The sequence below is a fragment of the Carcharodon carcharias genome, chromosome 11 (genome assembly GCF_017639515.1).
Source record: "Carcharodon carcharias isolate sCarCar2 chromosome 11, sCarCar2.pri, whole genome shotgun sequence".
Lineage (NCBI taxonomy): Eukaryota > Metazoa > Chordata > Chondrichthyes > Lamniformes > Lamnidae > Carcharodon > Carcharodon carcharias.
The window spans coordinates 65,858,155-65,881,113 of NC_054477.1; positions in this window are offsets into that span (position 1 = coordinate 65,858,155).

Genomic DNA, 22,959 nt, shown 5'->3' on the forward strand with positions numbered 1-22,959 from the left:
CTATGTGCAAGGTTATGTCAGGACGCTTGCCCGACATTATCGCGCACTATTTTACTTTTGTTTGGGTCTGGCGCGCACCCGCCCAAGAGGGAAAAATTCTGCCCATAGACTTGTAGGTAACAGCACTTCAAGTGCATATTATTTTTAAATAATATGAGGGTTTCTGCCTCTACCACCCTTTCAGGAGATGAATTCCAGATCCTCACCACTCCCTGGCAAAGAGAATTTCTTGAATCTCTTCTAAATCTCCTACCGCTTACCCTATATCTATGCCCCAGGTACAAACCCCTCAATCAAGGAGGACAGCACCTTCCTATCCACTCTACCCAAGCCCTTCATAATGTTATACAATCATATTAGGTCTTCCCTCAGCCTTCTCTGTTCCAAAGAAAACAACCTCAGCCGATCCAATCTTTCCTCATAGCTAAAATTTGTCATGACAGGTAACGTCCTCCAAAATCTCTTCCGTACCCTGTCTCGTAAAATCACATCTTTCCTATAGTGTATTGACCAGAACTGCATGCAGTACCCCAGCTATGGCTTAACCAGTGTTTTATACCATTCCAGCATAACCTCCTAGTTCTTATATTCGATGCCTCGTCTAATATAGGTAAGTATCCTTTACGCCCTCTTGACCACCTTATCTACCTGTCCAACCACCTTCCTTCAGGGATCTGTGAATATGCATTCTCAGGTCCCTCTGTTCCTTTATACTTCTCATTATCCTACCATTTATTGTATATTCCCTTGCTAGTTAGCCTTCCCCAAATGTATTACCTCACGCTTCTCTAGATTGAGCTCCATTTGCTACCATTCCACTCACCCGACTAGCCTATTGATATCTTCTTGCAGTCAACAGATTTCTTCTTCATTATCAACCATACGGCCATTACTAACTTAATAAACTCGATGAACTAATTAATCTATAGCATTAAAATAATCAACTGAGCAATAATTTTAAGTCGTTAAATAGTAAACAATTTAGGTGGATGTGACTTGGCAGGTGGTATGCATTGCTGTAGCATGTGGGAGTTTCTGCACAGCACTGCGATCCCGGACAATCATATCTGTGGAGAGTGTCTACAGCTCAAGGAACTTCAGCTCAGAGTTGCTGGAAATCAGATGAATTACTCACGCACTTTGTTCCAGGAGGAATTGAGCACCTTAAGTAGGACTTTAGAGTTTGTCAATAGTCAGGCACAGGCAGGTATGATTGCAAGTCAGGCAGAGAGGAGGATCCAGGATGTAGTGATGAAGGAGATTCAGCACTTGTCTTTCTCCAACAGGCAGGAGGTATTTGCTATCTGTGTGGATGAGAACAAGCCTACAGGATGGATGGGGAAGCTGGCCATGGTACCATGGTGCAGGAAGCCATTCAAGCATGGGGAATAAAAATCAGTGATAAGGAACAGTATGGTCAGGGAATAGATACTGTCCTCTTAGCTGTAATCAGCAGCTCTGTAGGATGTGTTTCCTTCCTGGTGCCAGGGTTCGGAATGTCTCCTCACAGGTGACGACACACAACATGGTGGTAATGTGAGTGATGAGGAGGATGTTAAGATGCTTCAAGGCGATTTAGACAAGTTGAGTGGGTGGGTAAATACATGGCAGATGCAGTATAACTTGGATAAGTGTGAAGTTATGTACTTCAGTCGATAAATCAGAATGGCAGAGCATTATTTAAATGGTGATAGATTGGGAAATGTTGATGTACAAAGGGATGTCCTTGTACACCAATCACTGAAAGCAAGCATGCAGATGCAGCCAGCAGTTAACAAGGTAAATGGTATGTTGGCCTTCATTATAAGAGGACTTGAGTACAGGAGCAAGAATGTATTACTGCAGCTGTACAGGGCCTTGGTGAGACCACACCTGGAGTATTGTGTGCAGTTTTGGTCCCCTTAGCTAAGAAAGGATATACTTTCCCTACAGGGAGTGGAGCGAAGGTTCACCAGCCTGATTCCTGGGGTGGCAAGATTGTCGTATGAGAAGAGATTGGACCTATTAGGCCTGTATGCACTGGAGTTTAGAAGAATGAAAGAGGGTCTCATTGAAACATAAACTTCTGACAGGGATTGGCAGATTGGATGCAGAGATGTTGTTTCCACTGGCTGGGGGATCTAGAACAAGAGGTCACAGTCTCAGGATACAGAGTAGACCATTTAGGACTGAGACGAGGAGAAACTTCTTCATTCAGAGGGTGGTGAACCTGTGGAATTCTCTACCACAGAGGCCAAGTCACTGAATATATTTAAGAAGAAAAAAGGTGGATTTCTAGACTCTAAAAGCATCAAGGGGTATGGGGAGAGAACAAGAGTACAGCATTGAGACAGAGGATCTGAATGACCTGCTCCTGCTCCTATTTTCAATGGGCAGAATATTGTCTTTGGTGTGCAGGGGCGGGCCTGACACGCCGGCGTGTAAAATGACACGAGATGATGTTGGGTGTGCGTCCCAGCATTAAGGCCATTAAAAAAGTAATTTGCCTTATTAACAACGCTGCCCGTCCAACCAAGCGGCCTTTCCATTTTCCAGGAAACCTCACCCACGGGTGGGATCAGGTTTCCTGAAGGTTTTATAAAATTTATAAAATTAATAAATACATTTTGTAAACTTCACAAACATGTCCCAGCTCATGTGACAGGAGATGTTTAAATAATTTTTTGCTTTATTTTTTAAGAACTCTTATTATTTACTTAATCTCCCTGAGGCAGCACGGAAGAGTGCAGGCCCCGACTCTCCCTCCTCCCCCCGCCTGTACAGGTAGCGCTGAGCACTACCAGCTGCACATTATGCTGGGCGGGCCCTAATTGGCCCACCCGCGTAAAATGGTGGCACACAGCCGATCGCAAGTGGTGATCAGCTCCGTGCCCACCCCTGCCCGGTCCCGCCCAGCCTGGCTGCCATAGGTAAGATTCTACCCAATATTTCTATGTAAGTGGGAAAGGGAGGACCCAGTTGTTGTGGTCCACATAGTGACATAGGTAGAACTAAGAATGTGGTTCTCAAAGGGAATTTGAGGAACTGGGTTCTTAATTAAACTGCAGAACCTCAAAGATAATAATCACGGGATTACTACCTGAGCCACCCAGTTGGCATGGGGTCAAGTAGATTAAAAAACTAAATATGTGTCTCAAAGGATGGTGGAGAACAAAGAGTTTTGATTCTTGGGCACTGGCACTGGTACTGGGGCAAAATGGAACGGTTCCTTTGGGGTGGGCTGCACTTAAACCAGGCTGGGATCAGTATTATTCCAAATTGTATACTAGGGCTGTATATAAGCCGTTAAGCTAAAAGAGGTGCTGCTGGGCAGGTAGGGAGTGGGAGGGGTGTGGGGGGGGGTGGAGGGTGGGTGGGTGGGGGGTGGCGTTGGGTGTGGGGGGTGGTGGTGGGGAGGTGTAGGGGCAAGGGCAGGTGAAGGGAAATTTAGAAATCTAAAGAGAATAGAGCAATATAGCAATTTGAGTAAAGGATAACCGAGTAGGGCGACAGGAATGATGGACTTGTCTAAGCAATGAAGGAGAAAGAAAGCAGGAAACTACAGCCAGTAGGCCTGACCTCAGTCATTGGGAAAATGCTGGAAGCTATTATGAAGGAAGTCTTAAAAATTCACTTAGAAAATCATAGTATAACCAGACAGAGGTAAGCAAGTTTTATGAAAGGAGAATCATGTTTGACAAATTTATTATAGATTTTTGAGAATGTAACTAGTAGGCCAGATAAAGGGGAATTGGTAGATGTGTGTTGTAAGGGTTTGCACAAAAGGTCTCAAGAAGAGGTTCAGAGACTTGTTAATGTTGAACAGCGGTTTGTATTTGTTACACAGACTAAATACGTACATGCAAAGTATAGCCCAACCTAGGAGCTAACTTCATGCTGACTTCTCTTCAGACTCTCCATAAACTGTCTCTGCTGTTCACCCTTATGTGTCTCTCTACATCATACTGGGCGTGGTACTGTTCTCCAATCACAATTAACCCTTGCTATGCCGAACAACCTTATACTACAGACCGTACTTGGATTTCCAAAAGCAACCCAGTATGGTGTCAGACACAATGCTAATATGCAAGTGAAGGGCACATGGCATCGGGGAGTAATATATTAGCATGGATGGCGGATTGGTTAACGACATAAAGCAGAGAGGAGAGATAAACAGGACATTTTCAAGTTGGCAGGCTGTAACTAGTGGAGTGGCACAAGAATCAGTGCTGGGCTCTCAGCTACTTACAATCTATATTAATGAATTAGATGAAGAGACCAAGAATAACGTACCCAACTTTACTGATGACACAGAGCTAGGTGGGAATAAGCTGTGAGAAGGACACAGGCTACAAAGAGATATAGACAGGTTAAGTGAGGGGCCAATGGAATATAATTAAAGGCAATGTGTGGTTAGTATGTTTGTTAGTAAGAATAGGAAATCAGAATATATTTTAGAAGGCGTGAAACTTGTAAATATTAATGTTCAAAGGGACTTGGGTAAACTCGTACAAGGAACACAGAAAGTTAGCATGCAGATACAGCAACAATTAGGATGGCAAATATTGTGAGGCTTAGGAGTACAAGAATAAGGGAGTCTTGCTACAATTGTATAGGCTTTTCTTGGGACCACACCTGGAGCACTGTGTGCAATTCTCATCTCCAAATCTAAAGAGGGATATACTTGCTTTGGAAGCAGCACAGCCAAGGCTCACTCGATTGGTCCCTGGGATAAGAGGTTTGGCCTATGATAAGAGGCTGAGTAAATTGGGCCTGTACTGGAGTTTAAAAGAATGAAAGTGGATCTCATTGAAACATACAAGATTCTGTAGGGTAAAAGCAAAATACTGTAGATGCTGGAAACCTGAAATAAAAGCAGGAAATGCTGGAAAGCTCAGCAGGTCTCACAGCATCTGTGGAGAGAGAAACAGAGTTAACGTTTTGAGTCTGTATGATTCTTCATCAGATTCTGTAGAGGTTTGACACTGAGAGGTTGCTTCTGCTGGCTGGAGAATCTAGGACACAGGGGCACAGTCTCAAGATAAGCGGTCGATCATATAGGACTGAGATAAGGAGAAATTTCTTCAATCAGAGGATTGTGCATCTTTAGAATTCTCTACCTCTGAGGCTTTTGGATACTCCACGGTTCAATATATTCAAAGCTGTGATAGATTTTTGATATCTCCAGGAATCAAAGGATACGGGGAGGGGGCTGGAAGCTGAAGTTGAGGTAGAAGATCAGCCATGATCATACTGAATGGCGGAGCAGACTCAAGGGACTGTATGCTCAACTTCTGCTCCTGTTTCTTGTGTTCTCACATCAGCACCTGGTGTTGTTGTAGACATGCAGTTTCTGGTTTTGTGCCCTTTTCCAGTCTGGGTAACTCACACTCAAATGAAGGAGACACAGATCCTCCCCCATCACCTAATCCAGATAGATATGTGAAGTTTCCAAGCTTTGAAGGACAAGATTAGCTGTTCATTAACATTGCTGTTTGTAGGAGCTTGCTGTGTGCAAACTGGCTGCCCCATTTCATATATTATAACTGTGACTAATATTCAAAAGTGCTTCATTGCCTGTAAAGCACTTTGGAGTGTGCTAAGGTCGTGAAAGGCACTGTATAAGAGCACGTCTTTCTTTTCTTTGTTTAGTAACAGTTTCACAGCACTTTCAACAGTGAAACTCATATGCCCACTAACTGTACATTTTTGGAGCGACAGTGACATACTGGCCTAGTAATGCAGAGGCCCAGGCTAATGTTTTGGGGACACAGGTTCAAATCCCACCAGGGCAGCTGGTGGAATTTAAATTAAATTAATAAACCTGGAATATAAAACTAGTAATGGCGTATAACTCAGTAATTGTGACTAAGAAACTATCATTCATTGTTGTAAAACACCATCTGTTTATCTAATGTCCTTTAGGGAAGGAAATATGCTCTCCTCACTCAGTCTGGCCTGTATGTGACTCCAGAATGACAACAATGTGGTTGACTCTTAACTGTCCTTTGCAATAGCCTAACAAACCTCAGAGTTCAAAGGCAATTAGGGATGGGCAACAAGTGCCAACCTTGCCAGTAATACCCACATTCCATGAAAATATAAAGAAAGAGAAGCATGGCTTCCTCTTGCAGTGATGCTGTACTCCCTCAACATAACAATTTCTGCAAGTTGAAAGAAACTGCTTGTTGGAATAAGCACAGTGTATGCTACATTCTCAATTCACTCTGCTAAGCAGAATAACTCTTCAATTGGTGATCCCTTTTTTATGGCAATTTACTTTTTGCTTTAATACATCACTCTATTCTATGCACCGGTCCAGGACAAGGGGACAAGCAAGACATTAAGTTCTGAGCCTTCCGAACAGTTGTGTATGTGTAGAAAGTTTAGTCCACTGATTAATAAGTTTGCGTCAATTTTCACCCACAATATTGTGATGAATAAAGAAAATCCTACCCCTACTCAGCCCCCATCCTCTCATTTAACACTAGCCCAGCTCAATAGACAAGTTTGAACAAATGTTGTGATTTTGCCCACAGCTTAGATTCAACAGAACACTTTGCATTGCATTGATGTAGGACTCCAGTTAGTGATGTTCTCATGTGAGGGTTCAATATGCCTGTACATATTTCCTTTGCACTATTTAAATGCAGTTTTAACCACCACAATCAGGTTCCAAGAAATTTCACCCCCATCTTTGATAAAAATGACTTTCTATATTTTAATTCTTACTTCCAAGGACTCAGCATTAACTGTAATGTATAATTCTAATGTACGATGCAAAGGATGATAACAAGAGAGCTGTTCTGCTAAATATTGCTGGAAATTTCCTAAGGAGCCCGCCCTCCTGATCAGCTGCCATAACCTTAGCTAGCCATAAATCCCAGAAAGTTGTATAAAGGGAGTTGACATCAAATTTACAGTGGCAGGTTGGTAAATTCCTGGTGCAAATGAGGACTGTGAAAAATTTAATTACTACACTTGTACTGAGGGTCTACCTCAAGATAGCAGTTGACCTTTCTACTATTTTGGTCAAGAGCATGAATAATGATGTTAGAAACCATCCAACACACTCAGCTATCAACTGCATAGTCCTGACGGTTTAACAATGAAACACACAGTGAAAGGAAGATTGTAAATGGCAGCAATCCAGGAAGGATTTCACATGCTATGCTTATCAAGCACTACCTTATTGCAGCAGGAATTGTCCACCATCTCTACCACAGCTGTCAAAATAAGTCTCACCTGCATCAGTATTTTCACTGCTAATGGAATATCAGATGTATATTTACTAACAATGGGAATTTATGAAGAATGACTCAGGGCAGCATTATAATTAAATTTTATTATAGTGGCAGTTGATTCTTATCATGGTGATACACTTGGAGGTGTTTCATGTTGTCATTCAACACAATGTAAAAGTACGTTCCATACCCAGCCATCCATGAATAAATATAAAGTGATTTGCTAGAATTGAATTGACAGCATCATAACTAAGCTCAGGGAACACACTGTGCAGGAACAAATGTTGGAACGTTGGCAATAATAGCCCACAGTCCTTTATTTCTTAACTTTCAACTCTTTTGTCCAGTGCTTTCCTTTTTCTTACCTGGGACAGGGGAGGTGATGACATAGTGGTATTGATGCTGGACTAGTAACCCAGAGACCCAGGGTAATGGTCTGGGGACCCAGGTTTGAATCCCGACATAGCAAATAGGTATCTGGAATTAAAAGTCTAATGATGAAAGCATTGTTGATTGTTGTAAAATCCTAATGCCTTTTCGGGAAGGAAATCTCACATCCTTACATGGTCTGGTCTGGCCTGGCCTACATGTGACTCCAGGCCCACAGCAGTGTGGTTGACCCTCTGAAATGGCTTAACAAGCTACTCAGTGATATCAACTACAAAGCCTCAAAAAAGGAATGAAACCAGACCTAGGGACTGGAAATGACAATGGCAAACTCAGCCCTGTCAAACCTGCAAAGTCCTTCTTACTAATATCTGGGGGCTAGTGCCAAAATTGGGGGAACTATCTCACAGACTAGTCAAGCAACAGCCTGACATAGTCATCCTCATGGAATCATACCTTACAGATAATTTCCCAGACACCAACATCACCTACCCTGGGTATGTCCTGTCCCACTGGCTGGACAGACCCAGAAGAGGTATACAGAAGGGAGGGAGTTGCCCTGTGAGTCCTCAACATCGACTCTGAACCCCATGAAGTCTGATGGCATCAGGTCAAACATTGGCAAGGAAACCTCCTACTGGCTACCACATACTGCCTCCCTCAGCTGATGAATCAGTGCTCCATGTTGAACACCAGATGGAGGAAGGGTGCAGAATTACTCTGGGTGGGGGACTTCAATGTCTATCACCAAGAGTGGCTCGATAGTACCACTACTGACCGTGCTGGCTGAATCCTGAAGGATATAACTGCTATACTAGGTCTGTGGCAGGTGGTAAAAGGAGCCAACAAGAGGAAAAAACATACTTGACCTCATCCTCTCCAACCTGCCTGCCGCAGATGTGTCTGTGACAGTATCGATAGGAGTGACCACCACACAGTCATTGTGGAAACAAAGTCCTGCCTTCACATAGAGGACACCCTCCATCGTGTTGTGTGGTACTACCACCGTGCTAAATGGGATAGACTTTGAACAGATCTAACAACTCAAGACTGGGCGTCCATGAGGCGCCGAGGGCCATTAACAGCAGCAGAATTGTACTTGAACACAATCTGTGACCTCATGGCTCAGCATATCCCCCACTCTACCATTACCGTCAAACTAGGAGATCAACCCAGGTTCAATGAAGAGTGCAGGAGGGCACGTCAGGAGCAGTACCAGGCATACCTAAAAATGAGGTGTCAACTTAGTGAAGCTATAACACAGGACTATTTCATGCCAAACAGCTTAAGCAGCAAGTGATAAACAGAGCTAAGCGATCCCACAACCAACGGATCAGATCTAGGCTCTGCAGTCCTGCTACATCCAGCCGTGAACGGTGGTGGACAATTAAACTGCTCACTGGAGGAGGACGCTCCACAAATATCCCCATCCTCAATGATGGAGGAGCCCAGCATATCAGTGCAAAAAATAAAGCTGAAGCATTTGCTACAATCATCAGCCAGAAGCGCTAAGTGGATGATCCATCTTGGCCTCCTCCGGAGGACCCCAGCATCACAGACGCCAGTCTTCAGGCAATTCAATTCACTCCACGTGATATCAAGAAATGGCTGAAGGCACTGGATATTGCAAAGGCTATGGGCCCTAACAATATTCCAGCAATAGTGCTTGAAGACTTAGGCTCCAGAACTTGCCACGCCCCTAGCCAAGCTGTTCCAGTACATCTATTACACTGGCACGAACCCGGCCCAGGCATGTCCTGTACACAAATAACAGAAAAAATCAAACCCAGCCAATTACCACCCATCAGTCTACTCTCCACACCAGTAAAGTAATGGAAGGAGTCATCAACAGTGCTATCAAGGAGTGCTTGCTTAGCAATAACCTGCAAACTGACGACCAGTTTGGGTTCTGCCAGGGCCACTCAGCTCCTGACCTCATTACAGCATTCGTTCAAACATGGACAAAAGAGCTGAACTCCCAAGGTGAGGTGAGAGTGACTGCCCTAGACATCAAGGCAGCATTTGACCGAGCGTATCGTCAATGAGCCCTAGCAAAACTGAAGTCAATAGGAATCAGGGGGAAAACTCTCTACTGGTTAGAGTCATACCCAGCACATAGGACGATGGTTGTGGTTGTTAGAGGTCAGTCATCTCAGCTCCAAGACATCATTGCAGGAGTTCCTCAGGGTAATCTTCTGGGTCCAACTATCTTCAGCTGCTTCAATGACCTTACTTGCACTATAAGGTCAGAAGTGGGGATGTTCGCTGATGATTGCACAATGTTCAGCACCATTCACGACTCCTCAGATACTGAGCAGTCCATGTCCAAATGCAGCAAGACTTGGACAATGTCCAGACTTGGGCTGACAAGTGGCAAGTAACATTCACACTGCATAACTGATGGGCAATGGCCATCTCCAACAAGAGAGAGTCTAACCATCACCCCTCGATGTTCAATGGCATTACCATCACTGAATCCCCCAATATGGACATCCTGGGGGTTACCATTGACCAGAACCTGAATTGGACTGGCCATATAAATACTGTGGCTACAAGAGCAGGTCAGAGACTAGGAATTCTGTGATGAGCAGCTCACCTCCTGACTCCCCAAAGCCTGTCCACATCTAAAAGGCACAAGTCAGGAGTGTGATGGAATACTCCCCACTTGCCTGGATGAGTGCAGCTTTCACAACACTCAGGCTTGACACCATCCAGGACAAAGCAGCCTGCTTGATTGCACCACATCCACAAACATTCACTCCCTCCACCACTGACGCAGAGTAGCAGCAGTGTGTACCAACTACAAGATGCACTGCAGGAATTCAGCAAGTCTCCTTAGACAGCACCCTTTAAACCCATGACCACTACCATCTAGAATGACAAGGGCAGCAGAAAGATGGGAATAATACCACCTTGAAATTTCCCTCCAAGTAACTCACCATCCTGACTTGGAAATATATTGCCATTCCTTCTCTGTCGCTGGGTCAAAATCCTGGAATTCCATTCCTAATAGCACTGTGAGTGTACCTACACCACATGGGCTGCTGCAGTTCAAGAAGGCAGCTCATCACCACCTTCTCAAGGCAGCTAGAGGTGGGCAATAAATGCTGGCCCACCCTGCGAAGCCCACATCCCATGAATAAATAAAATAAACTATGGGATTACCTGGACCATGGCCAGGTAAAATAAATGTTATTTTCTAGTACCAACCAACAGCAAGGAGAGCAGTTTGTGAAGTAGATTAGGTGATCATGTCGATTTGTCCTTCTGTCACCAGATGCACTCCTTCCACAATATACATGTTCAACCAGAAAACAATACAACTTACCCATGGAAATAAGTGAGTCTGAATGTATGTCATAGTAGAGAATCAAAATGGAAAGGGTTGGTTGTCTGACTGTCTTTTATTTGTGTCATTAAAGTTATCAGAAAACACAATTGATTCGCTTTCTCACTTTCATTCAAAAGTTAATAAAACTATGACCCTCCTAATGTACCCTCTATAAGGTTTTCACACTCTCCATATTTCAGTTGTGGCCGAACCATTGTTTTATAAAGGATTATAACTTTCTTGCCGTTGTATTTTAAGCCCATATTGATAAAGCCCAGGCTCCCTTGGTTTTACTAACCACATTCTCAACCTGCCCTGCCACCTTCAATTATTTGTATACATATACTCTTAGGTCCCTCTGTCCTGCACCCCCTTTAGAATTGTACCTATTATTTTATATTGTCTTTCCCCAATTTCCCTACCAAAAATAAATCACTTCACATTCTCATGCATTAAGTTTCAATTACCACTTGTCTGACTTTTTGACCAGCCTGTCTATACCCTTTTGAAGTCCATCACTATCTTCCTCACAGTTCACTATACTCACAAGTTTGTGTCATCCCCAAATTTTGAAAATCGTGCCCTGTACACCCAAATCCAGGTCATTAGTATATATCATGCAAAGCAGAGATTCTTCACACTGATTCTTAGGGAGCTGCACGGTATACCTCCCTTCAGCCCAAAAAACAACCGATTACCATTCCTCTCTGCTTCCTATTGCTCAGCTGATTTCATAACCATACTAATAACGTCTCTTTTATTCTTTCAGCTCTAACTTTGCTTACAAGCTTGTTATGTGACACTCTATCAAATGCATTTTAGAAGTCCATGTCCTCCTTCTCCTTCTTATGCAGTCCCTCAGGGTTGAGGACAATTTGCTTCCGCTCTAGTTTGATGGGTTCTGAGATGGCTGATAAGTTCAATGGACAATCTGCAGTCTCTGCCACTTATGAGGCAGGTGGAGCTTGTACTGTAGGGTAGGTGAGTTGCTTGGAGGTTTGTGTGCTCCCCTGATGCCTCGACTTTGCCTCTGCATGTTCCTAACAGTGTCTCTCGATGTATTTAGTAGCTTCCTGAATGAGACTTCTCCATTTTGGTTGGTCACAGGGTCTCCCATAAATTGGTGGGTATGTTTGACCTCTTCAGGGAGGCTTTGAGAACATCCCTAAAGCTTTTCTGCTGTCTTCCTGGAAGTCTCCTGCTGCGACTGAGTTGCAAGTGGAGCAATTGCTTTGGGGGTCTAGTGTCAGGCAGATGAACAACATGTCCCACCCAACAGAGCCGGTTTTGAATGATCAGTGCCTCAATGCAGCACAAGTCCATGTACATCACATAAACCACATTATGCCGTCCACCATCTCTGTTACCTCATAGAAAAGCTCAAGCAAATTAGGTAAACCTGATTTGCCATTGAAAGATCTGTGCTGGCTTTTCTTAATTTGCTTTTTCCCAAGTGTCTGTTCCTTTATCCTGAATTATCATCTCTAAAAGCTTCCCCACCACCAAGTTAAGCTGACTGGCTTGTAGTTACTGACTTTATCATTATCCCCCTTTTGAACAAGGGTGGAAGATGTACAATTCTACTGTTCTCTGGCACCACCTCTGAGTTGAAGGAAGATTGGAAAGTTATGCCTCCACAGTTTCCACCCTTACTTCCCTCAGTATCCTTGGATTGATCTCATTCAATCATGGTGACCTGTCAACTTTAAGTACAGCCAGTCTTTCTAGTAGCTCCTCCTTATTAACTTCAACCCTATCCAATAACTACTGTCTCTTTCAAGACGACGTGGGCATCATCTTCTTCCTTGATAAAGCTAGATGCAGAATATTCATTTAGTACCTCAGCCATGCCCCTTTCCTGCATGAATTGTTCTTCATTATCTAAGTTTACCATATTCAATTTCTCAATGACTTCCTCCTTTACAGAATAAATAATCCCAATGAAGTCCTGTTAGCCCTGAGAGGAACTCGGGAAGCTGCTGTGACTATGACTCCAGCTGCAGCAATCTCCTTGACAGCCTTATCCTGACATCTTGGGCTGGGTATTTCCCATTGGTTCATGATTTTGCCATCAGCCTCAATTCCGGATTGGGAACCTGTAAGTGGCCATGGTGGGACATCGTTCGCCATCTTCCCGAAGACAGCCAATGAATCAGGGGAGGTGGTGGCGTAGTGGTATTGCCATTAGATTGGTAATCTAGAGACCCAGGGTAATGCTCTGGGGACCCAGGCAGGGGGTGGCTTTCTGCGGTCATAAGGATTCTGGCAGCATCATCACCTTACTCCCCATCATTCCATGAATGGACCTAATTGGCTACCTAGAGCTGCCGGGTGAGTGGCCACTACTATTTTGACACCATGTCCGCACGATCACTCGGCTGCCTTTGGTCAAATACCTGACAGGTCGTATTCTGACTTTGTTCTTGGTCCCTGAGGGACTAGGAAAATTCAGCCCCTCGTTGCTGCAGAAACCTCCATAATCATCATATTCACTTGGATGTTCCGCATGCTGTAAAATATCTCTTTGATGTGATTTAAGAAGGTTTTGGAATTTCTTGGAGGGGATTTTTTAATACTTGTTTCAAGGAAGATCAGAATTATGGAGTGGAAACACTCAATGTCTTGATACAAGAACACAGAACTCTTAGCTAGACTAAAATGAGGATGCATAAAGGTTTTTGCTGGTTGTGCATGATGCTTGGAGAGAGAAATATATGTGTATGTCAGCAAGAGTTAATAGATCCTCCAGAAGCTATGAACGCTGAATAACTGATAAGAAGAAGCAATGCTGATAGTTGTGGACAGAAGGAACCATGCAAATTAAGAGATTATTTGGTGCTTTAATCAACCCTTATATTGTTATTATTTAAGAAAGGATGTAAATCTTTGGAAGCAGTTCATAGAAGGTTTACTAGGCTAATACCTGAAAAGAACAAGTTATCTTATGAGGAAAGGTTGGACAGGCTAGGCTTGTAACCGCTGGAGTTTAGAAGAGTAAGAGACAACCTGATCAAAACATATAGGCCAAAAACTTATCTTATGTCGGGCAGACCAGGCAGGAGCGAGCGGGTGTGGAGCCAGTTGGCTGCGCACCACCATTTTACGTGGGTGGGCCAATTAAGGCTCAGCCCTACCTGTGCGGGCAGGGGGAGAAGGGATAGCCGGGACCTGCACTCTTACGGACATGCACGTGAAAGAGTGCAGAAATCTCCCTGAGGTACAGAGCTGCCTCAGGGACATTAAGTATATTGAAATTTTTTAATGAAGAAAGAGAAAAGTTATTTAGACATGTCTCATATGACAGTGTCACATGAGCTGGGACATGTTTGTCAATTTAGCAAAATTTACTTATTGATTTTATTAAACCTTTAGGAAACCTCATCCTGCCCATGGATGAGGTTTCCTGAAAAACACAAGGGCCACTTGGGCACTTTGCCTGCCCGTCAACCTTAAGTTTAGATGGGCAGCGTTGCTAACTACTTTAATTGGTTTTTTAATGGCCTTAATAGGCCATTGACAGTTCTGCAGGCGTTCAGCCGCCTTCAGTGTGCGCCCGCCGAACGTAATATCTAAATGATGCATGATGAGGTCATTTTGCACGTCGGCATGTTGGGCCCGCCCCCTCATGCCAATAACAATATTCTGGCCATTAGAGGGGTCTTGACAGGATGGATATGGAAAGGATGTTTCCTCTTGTGGGAGAATCTAAAACTAGAGAGCACTTTTAAAAATAAGGGTTCGCCCATTTAAGACAGAGATGAGGAGAATTTTTTTTGGAACTCTCTTCCTCAAAAGGTGGTGGATAAGGCAGAGGAAATAGATTCTTGGTTTGCAAAGGGCGAAAAGGTTATCGGGGGTAGGCATGAATGTGGAGTTGAGGTTACATCAGATCAGCAATGATCTTATTGAATGGTTGTGCAGGCTCGAGGGGCCAAATGGCCTACTCCTGCTAATTCCTATGTTTGGGTGCATGCTCATATGACAGTCAAACAGCTGATTTGAAAGAAAATCATATAGAAAACCCATTCAACAAAGGATTTGAGGTGAATATTTATGACATCCAGACAGTGCAGTGTAAGGAGAGGAACCTTCCTTTCCCCCGCAGAAGAAATAATTTGATCCTATTTTTGTCCTAAGTTGTAGCCATAGAAATAGGCTGTACGATAATTAGTACTTACTTTCTCATAAAAACTGTTACTTTGTATGTCAGATAAAATTCTTATAAATAGAAGATAACTAGTGCCTTGTTTAATCCTTAGCCTTCTGAATTCTGAACAAGAGAGAAAAGAAAATCTGCGGTTGTGAATGCTGCGGGCTTAGAGGGGCTGTTTCTATTGCTTTTCTACGAGTTCTATTCTGTTACTTTTGAGAGAATGGTCTCTGAGATCTGAGCTCCAGGGTTTTTCAACAAAAGCAGTCATTTCTAGCCCCTGCCAGGAAGAGACAGCAGGTTCCTCATCATCCACTCCTGCACTCTGGTATTCAGTGCTTCACTCTGTCCCGCTAATTAAATCCCCCCAAGTTGACACATCTGGGGCAGTGCTTGAGAAAGTACATTCCAGAGTCAGTAAAAGTTCTGATCCCCCATGTTTCTGACACAGCAAGGAAATTCCAGGCCTACACAAGAAGTCACCAAACTGTATAGCGCTCAAATTAGACCACATCTTGAGTAATATGCAGTTCTAGTCAAAGGCACACAGGGAAAAAAACTCAAGCGCTGGAGGCAGTATGAAGAAGGGATACCCCTTGTGTCAGAGGTTTGAGTATGAGTAAAACTGAGAGAAACTTGGGCATATCATTCCTGAAAGGCCACATCTGAATTTTTATCTTATTGAGGTAGATAAGGTAAAAAAAAGGCATGGAAAAGGCAAATTTAGAATAATACTTTAAATTAAGTTATGTGTGGAAAAGCAGGGGACACAGGTGCAAACTAGTAAAAGGCAGATTTAGGATTTAAGAATAACAGGAATTTATTTTTCACACACAGTAAACAATATATGGGAAGAATCACTAGTCAGAATAATGGAAGCAAAAATCATGGTTTCATTTAAGAAATTAAAGAATGAAATAACAAGGGATTGGAATTTAAGGGCCTTTTTGAATGGCTGAGTCAAGGAGGTTAAAGTGATTGTTCTCATCCTTAACAATACTGAGATCTTGTTATCTCTGTTCCAACAAATCATTGGCCAGAATTTTTCCCATGTTAGGCGGGCATGGCGGGAATGGGCGGAGGTGGTTGTGGAACCTGACCGCCGCCCGAGATCAGGTGCGCACCGCCATTTTACACAGGTGGACCAATTAAGGCCTGCCCAGCGTAATGCACATCTTCCGAGATCAGCGGGAAGGGGCGGACAGGAGCTCAATGTCCGCTTGGTCCAATGCAGACTCGGTGGCCTATTCAAAATCGGTGCAGGCAGCCGTGCTAAAGCTGCCATTTACTTTGCACGGATGCAGAATGTCATTGGAGAACAGGGCAGGTGGGAGGGCAGGTCGGCGGGGCAATCGACCCCGAGGATTTCCAACGAGTGCCTTGCTGCCTTCCTGGAGGAGGTGACAGGGCACCAGGATATCCTGGCCCCAAGTCCAGGAGGAGGAGGCCCCCCACCTAACCAAAAATGCTTGGGAGGAGGTGGCACCCGAGGTCAGCTCCCGTGATGTGGTGAAGCGCACGTGAATGCAGCGCCGCAAGTGGTTTAATGATCTCCTGCGATCGGCAGGGGTGAGCACTGTGTTGGCATAAGTCACTTAGCACAGCAGTTAGGCACAACCCCCTCCCCACCACCTGGACCTCAGAGTTCTTAGAGTGTGTGTGGCAAATGTCAATGAGGCAGCATCTGGGCAAGAAGAGTGCCCTGGCCGCTTGTAATGAGTGTTTGTGGCTCCAGGGTCACAAATCGGATGAGCCCTGCAAGGCTTTCCTCAGGTAGGGTTGGCCAGGCTGCAATGACGCTGCAGGTAGAGAGTGGACTAATCAATGCTCCTCTGTCCTTTCAGGAGAAGACAGCCCACAATAACACAGAGAGGTTGCGGAGGAGCACCCCGCCTTCTAATCTTGACAAGTTACGAGCAGGAGGCACTGGAGCTGGAGAGACACCATGTGCCTAGATCATCCGGTCACTATGAGATTGGGGTGCCACAGCGATGTAAGAGTGCAGCGCACCGAGGTCAGAATATTTGTCATTACAACCATTCCACTGTATATTGATTTGAGCCTCAAACATGGAATCCCCATTGATAATGGAAAGACGAGGGCACCCTGATCCTGGTGCCAGGCAGGCACAGTAACAGTGTAACTACTTCAACTAGTCACATGTCCTTGTTCTTCCTTTCAGGCTCACCAGAACATCCTCGGTCTCAGGGGCTGGAAAGACCGCCCCTCACCCCTGAGGACAGGGAGGATCTGAACGCACCAGCTTCACACCCTCTCAGCCAGGCAGGCACCAGCGCAGATACCAGTGCCTCAGTGGGAATAATCGGCTAGTATCTCGGTGCACAACGGTGAGGGCACTTCACACTCGCTTGAGGTGCAGGCGGAGGTAGAGACTGCCAGGGCGCCAGCAGTCAGAGGACTGCTGGAGACCAGGAACATGCTCAGTCGGTGGCTGATGATGGGCTTCTAGAGTCGTCCCTGAGGCAGCAGATACTGGATGTCCAGCAGGGTGTTCAGGAGGACCTGGCAGAGATACATGAGGGAATGCGTGCCATGGTGTCATGATGAAGGAGTCCTTGTGGAGCATGAGCAATGCAATGAGCCTCATGGCCAAGTGCACTGCCTCCTCCATGGAGAGAGTGGCGACTCTTATGGAGGGGCTCCTCCAGGAGGACAATCAGTGATTCCTGGGGATGTGCTCGGACCTGCAAGCCCTCACAGCGGCAATGACCTCAGGTGGCCATTATCAGTGTGGGAGATGGATTGGGTACCCAATATCCCAGCTGGGTGCCTATCCATTAAGCACGAGCTGCCTATCACCTCTGCGGGCTTCTCTTATGCCGCTCTGGATGAGGGCATCAGCTCTTCTGCCCCTCTGTCAGTGACCATTGCATCCGATAAGGCTGCGGCAACTGGGGAGATGCCAGCTGTGCCACTGGCTGCTCCCTCGGATGCGGGGCCAGCACAGGCTCCACGGGCCAGAGAGCGCCTGCCAAGGTCATCAAGGCCAACAGGCCAGCGGAGTGAGCAGGCTGCCTCCAATGCCGGTGCCAGCGAGGGGGGAGCACCTAGATAAAGCACCCGCAAACGCAAATGTAAATCACCTTAGGCACAACATGGGTGGTTTTTTTAGCCCCACCTTTAAGTTATTTTTAAGTTGGTGTGATGTTGAACACCTTTACATTTAATTTGATTTATGTATGTCAGGCTCCACACCAGTAAATGTGTTTATTTTAAACAAGCCTCTGGGTGCTTCATTAGCTCTGCAGGTGAAGGGTGATCCATGATGTTATGAGTGACTTGTTGTCATTGAGCTTTATTGAAATGGCACATAGGGCATGTTGTTCACCAAGCAAATGTTCCTGTCAGGTACGGAGTATTGACCCTGCAGCCCTGGCATGTGGTAGTGGTTCATCTTTGGTAGGCTAGCTGAAACAGCATTGGATCAAAGCCTCCCGGGTGTCCCTGGCTCCCTGAATGTTGCCCAGGTCAGCGTCTATGCCCTCAGCATTCTCCTGGGCTTGCTCGACCTCGGACTCACTACTGGACTCATTGGCTGCTGCCAGAGCAGCCGCGTCAACATCTTCTTCATTCACTGTGTCCCTCTCTTTCTAGCACCTGATTGTGGAGAGTGCATCATGCAACCACTATCAGCAACACACAATCTGGGGGATATTGCAGTGCGCCCCCTGAACGGTCCAGGAATCAGAAGCACATCTTGAGAAAACTGATGGTTCTCTCCACCACAGCCCTTGTGGAGACGTGGCTCCTATTGTACCGCTGCTCGGCCTCTGTTCTTGGATGGTGGAGAGGCATCATGAGCCACCTTCTGAGGGGTAGCCCTTGTCACCCAGCAACTATCCATCAAGCTAGGCTGGAGCACTGAAGAGCCCCGGCACCTGGGAGTGTCTCAGGATGTAAGCGTCATAGGGGCTGCCTGTGTACCTTGCACAAACTTCAAGAATCTGCATCCTGTGATCACACGTTATGTGCACGTTCATGGAGTGGAAGCCCTTCCTGTTGACGAAGACACCGGGCTCACCCACTGGTGCCTTGATGGCCACCCTAGCAGTCGATTACACCCTGGACGTGGGGTAACCCAGTAATCACTGTGAAGCCTCTGGCTCGCTCTGTCTGACTGGCCTCGTACATGCGGTAGTCAATGAAAGTTAATGCACGGCTGAACAGAGTGTCTGTCACCAGCCTGACACAACTGTGACAGCTGATTGGGAGGCTCCACAAAGATCACCCAATGACCCCTGGAAAGAGCCGGAAGCATAGAAGTTGAGGGCCACTGTGACCTTCAGGGCCACTGGCATGGATGTCCACCCACACAGCCGGAGCTGATCTCAGGGCCAAACCTCTGGCAGATGGAGGTCACTCTTTCCCTTGAGAGGCGGGGCCTCCTCCATCATTGCACCTCAGACATATTGAGATAGCTGCTTCGCTGCCTGTAAACCCTGGCAGCAAGATAGTGGCATCTTCCTTGGCCCCTTCCGCCTTGAACTTCCTGCTGGCCCTGCACCCCTTGTGCCTGCACCTCTCCTCCCATAAGCCACTCCCCTGGAGGCTGAATGAGGACACCTGGCTTCCTCCCTCTCCTAGCCCTCTCTTCCTCCTCAGAGGAGGTGCCTCCAGCGGAGACCACAATCCCCATTCCCGGGGTAAGGGAAGATTGTCTGATACCTGGAAGGCCCCACGCAGTGTGAATCCTCTGGGACCTGAACTGATGCCTGTCAAAGCAGCTCTGAAGAAAAATGAAGTTGTCCTACTCACACAAGCAAGTAGCAGTAAGTAATAATCTAAAGCTCTAACAACTCGCATTAGCGAGCCCATTCACCCCTCTTATCCCACCCGTGGATGAGGTCTTTGAAAATATGGCCTACACCCCTGACCATTGTACCCGTGCAACGCTCTGAAAATCGCATGGGCTGCGCAAAATGGAAATCAACTGCTGCCTCAAGGGCCTTAACTGGCCCGTTAATTAATAGCAGGTGTATCTCCCTACTCATAGCGCGCCCGCCTTCCAAAATATTGCGATGGCGCACAGTGCCATCAGGATGCACCCCCAACATCATTGCATGACATTTTACGTGTATCATGTTGGGCCCGCCCCCACATGCAACTGTAAAATCCTGGCCACTAGATCACGAGCAATTTATCTGCCCCTTTCAAGCCATTATGGTCATCTGGTGTGTGGCTTACAGTTCAACCCTTCATAACTGCTATATATAATTTATGTGCCACATCAGCAGCATCATTCACAAACATGGTGTCAGCTTCTGCATGTATGCTAATGAATACCCAAATCTATCCCTTGGCTAAAACAACCTCTGGGAGTTCTTCCTAATCTGCCATCATAACTTTGCTGAGAATGTGGCGGAAACCCCTTTTACATGGACAAGTGGGGTTTCCATTACACTTCCAATGAAGTTATCATTGTGATGCAGGAGCAGCTCAAAGGAAACGTGTAACTATTGATTGACACCTGCAGCAAGCACTTACAGTGATGGTCTGCTAGCACATATTGTCCAGGTTCACCCTAAACATTGGCCACGTAAGCAACCATTTGGAAAGTGGAAGGGACCTGCGGGATGTACCAAAATCAGTAGCTTCGGGATAATCGAGAAAGACATTGGAAAAATAAATTAAGGAAAATATTCTGTCATTTACAAATACAGCAAAGTTGCTCACCAAATTAGTGACAGAGGAAAAAAATTACTGCAAATTTAAGAGTAACTAGGTGATAATAGCTACAGCCACCCTTAATAGATCACCGTCCCACATTCCTAAGCAGTTATTATAAATATATGTCTGACTTACTGGTTTCTTGCCATCAGCATGTTTGCATGCTGTCTAGACCAAAACCATATGACCCACCTTTTTTTGTGTCTTTTTCATGAAGGAAACAAAGGCATCCACCTCCCAAATATGATAGGCCCCAAGGGAAGGAAATCATCTGACAAGCTCAGGTTAAATGTTCAACTGCAGCTCATGCAGAAAGTCAGAAATAATATCCAGCTCGTATTGTTAAATTGGCAAGATAGGTGAGAGCTGCTTCAGAAAAGCTGATATCTATTCATGTGTTTCTGATAAACCTGTTCTTTTGGCAAAAACTAAGCCTACGGTGTTTTTGTTACTTTCATTTTGCAGCTTTGGAATCTCTGCTTTTTGAGTAAATGCTATTAACAGTACACATAAAAAATTCCTTCAGTAGTACAATCACAAGATGACGGTCAAAAAGAGGTCAGAATATTAAAAAATGCAAATGGGTTTGAAACTGAGGATGAGCACATGATAGTAATTTTGGACGATTGGATTCTTAAAGTATTCACAAGGGAAGACATGAATAACCTGACCTCCTCTAAAAGCAGGTACTATTGCAAAATGTGGAATGTTGATATAACTGAGGTGGAAAGGATCTAAAGGAGATATTTGAAGCACTGATGATCATGGGGAACTCATTGGGCTCTGCAGAGGTGCCAACGGAATGCCCCTATTCAAAAAGGGAGATGAAACAGACACAGGCCAATTGGTCCAAAATAATAGAGTTAATCATCTGAAATTAATTTGAGGATCATCTGTACGATAATCACCGAGAAATTAGCAGTGTTTTAGATGAGAGATCCTGTCAGACCAGTTTCCATGATTTATTTGAGGAGAAGCAACAACCAAAGTGAACAGTGGGAATCCCTACTCTGTTATGTAATTAAGACTTTCAAAAGGGCATTTGATGAAGTTTCACACAAAAGCCTGCGAGCAACGCTCAAAACTATGGGAACGAATAAGAAACTGCATCAATCATAGTGTCATTGAAACTGACTGAATAGGAGAAAGCAACAACACTAGTTAGAGGAATTGTGTCAGGCAAGTAGAAGCAATGAGTTGGGTACCCCAAGTCATTTTTGTTTTGGGGTGAAGATTGTTTATAATTTACAGTGACAATTTGGATTGAAAAAATGCGTGTATTTTCATTCTGGATAGAAGAATTAAGATGGGTCATATGCCCTTCATCATCTGAATCTCAGTAGCTTCCAAGATACTGAATATCTTATGGGACAGAATTTTCCCGTTGGCATGTGGTGGCGGGCCCCACAGGCCGATGTGTAAAATGATGTGCAGTGACATTGGGCAAGCATTCCGGTGCCATGACGTGCCATGACGATATTTTGGTGGGTGGGCACGCGATGATCTCGGATGTGCGCCCACCATTAATTAACAGGCCACTTAAGGCCTTCAAGGCACCAAATTGACGGCAATTTTTCGGGGCCCGTGTGATTCTTCAGGTTGTCACGAGGGCGCAACGGGCAGGCAGGTAGGACACATTTGTATAAACCATGGATGGGATAAGAGGGGTCAGTGGGGTCGTGAATGTGCTCAGTCAGATAGTTAATTTGGAAAGTTATTGATACTTGCCTATGTGAGCAGAAATACTTTGAAACTCATACCAGCTGCTTGGACAGGACGAACAGCCTTTAGATCAGCACTCTGTAGTGAAGATCCTTTTTAGGGCCTGCAGGTTTCAGGAAGCCTTCCCTTATCCTGAGAATGGGAGTTGTGCTATCCACTGGAGGCACCTCCTCTGAGGAGGAAGGGAAGGCCACAAGGGGGAGGAGGCCAGGAGTGCACATTCAGCCTCCAAGAGAGCCATCTTTGGGAGGAGAGGCGCAGGCACAAGGGGCGCAGGGCCAACAGGAAGTCCAAGGCAGAAGGGGCCGCAGAAGACACCACTTTCCTGCTGCCAGGGTATACAGGCGGGGAAGCAGCTACCTCAATATGTCTGAGGTGCAGTGCCAAAGGAGGCTCTCTCTCTCAAGGGAGACAGTCAACTCTATCTGTCAGAAGATAGGTCCTGCGCTCTCCCCTAA